Source organism: Entelurus aequoreus, linkage group LG28 (assembly GCF_033978785.1).
Source record: "Entelurus aequoreus isolate RoL-2023_Sb linkage group LG28, RoL_Eaeq_v1.1, whole genome shotgun sequence".
Classification (NCBI taxonomy): domain Eukaryota; kingdom Metazoa; phylum Chordata; class Actinopteri; order Syngnathiformes; family Syngnathidae; genus Entelurus; species Entelurus aequoreus.
In genome coordinates this window covers 32,514,393-32,516,425 of record NC_084758.1, presented here as the reverse complement: position 1 = coordinate 32,516,425, position 2,033 = coordinate 32,514,393, and positions in this window count along the sequence as shown.

Here is a 2,033-nt window from a genome sequence, read left to right as displayed (position 1 = left end):
TATATATATATATACATATATATATATATATATATATATATATATATATATATACATACGTGAATCGATTTTTTCTTCAACACCCTTACCTATCCTATTCTATATCTTCTCGTTTTTATTCGTTGACTAAAATGTCAGTTTGTCATAGTTTTTGTTTTGATTCGCTAGGGTCTAATTTTTGTCAGGGGGAAAATAAATTACGGACGATAATTAAGACGGACATTATTAGTCAACAAAATAAACACTGTAGTGCAGAAAGTTGTACCTTAAAAAAAAAAAAAATATGCTCGCCTATATATCCTGCCTCCACATCCTCATGAGAGCAGCAGACCATTTTACTGACTATTGATATTTTCAGGTGTTGACCTGCATGTGCTGAGCTCTTCCTTTCACTATTGATCACTCCTCATGCATTCTGCTACCCGCTCTCTCCTGACACATCTTCCCCGCATGGAATCATGCTTTCTTGCTGGGCGCTACAAGGTGAAGGTGCAACTAGCAGATGTTCACCTCAATGCAATCCATTACTTGGCCGCAGGGCGAGATTCCTTAGATGATGTTATTGTTATTCCAGAATATTTGGATGATTTTACCAAGCAGATGTGTTTAGACATTTTACTGAGAACACAAATAACATTAACGTCTCTTCTTCCTTGCAGTGTATTCAAATTCTCATCGCTCACTTGTGTTTTTAATCAAGTTCATTACACCAAATTGGACATAAACATGTTGGTATGATCTTTATGTATACAGTAGGTGGGATGACAGGCCCAGTGCAATAATGTTTATGTAAGAGGCGGATAAAGGTTGTGCTGTAATTGGCAAAAACTAAGCCAGACTAAGCTGGTATTAAGAACCGCAAATGGCCGAGGACTAAAAGAACATAATTTTTTTCAAACTATCCTTTCCATCCACTCAGGCAAATCATACAAGCATATACAGTCGTGGTCAAAAGAACATCATGTCATGGCTGTCTTGAGTTCCCAATCATTTCTACAACTCTTATTTATTTGTGATAGAGTGATTGGAGCACATACTTGTTGGTCACAAAAAAACATTCATGAAGTTTGCTTCTTTTATGAATTTATTATGGGTCTACTGAAAATGTGAGGGTCAAAAGTATACATACAGCAATGTTAATATTTGCTTACATGTCCCTTGGCAAGTTTCACTACAATAAGGCGCTTTTGGTAGCCATCCACAAGCTTCTGCTTGAATTTTTGACCACAAAATTGGTGCAGTTCAGCTAAATGTGTTGTTTTTCTGACATGGACTTGTTTCTTCAGCATTGTCCACACGTTTAAGTCAGGACTTTGGGAAGGCCATTCTAAAACCTTCATTCTAGCCTGATTTAGCCATTCCTTTACCACTTTTGACGTGTGTTTGGGGTCATTGTCCTGTTGGAACACCCAACTGCGCCCAAGACCCAACCTCCGGGCTGATGATTGTAGCTTGTCCTGAAGAATTTGGAGGTAATCCTCCTTTTTCATTGACCCATTTACTCTCTGTAAAGCACCAGTTCCATTGGCAGCAAAACCGGCCCAGAGCATAATACTACCACCATCATGCTTGACGGTAGGTATGGTGTTCCTGGGATTAAAGGCCTCACCTTTTCTCCTCCAAACATATTGCTGGGTATTGTGGCCAAACAGCTCCATTTTTGTTTCATCTGACATCACATGGACAGAGATAAAACCTTCTGGAGGAAAGTTCTGTGGTCAGACGAAACAAAAATGGAGCTGTTTGGCCACAATGCCCAGCAATGTGACCAACAAGTATGTGCTCCAATCACTCTATCACAAAAAAATAAGAGTTGTAGAAAGTATTGAAAACTCAAGACAGCCATGACATTATATTATTTACACGTGTATGTAAACTTTTGACCACGACTGTATCTGCTGTACAGATTTCCTTTACAAAAGAGAAGTGTGGAATACTTCTCTTGATGATATATTTGTATTGGACGTAATTAAATAGATTTGTTTAATGTTTTGTGCTGCCAGGTCGGAGCACAGCCGGACGGGAAGAGCCCC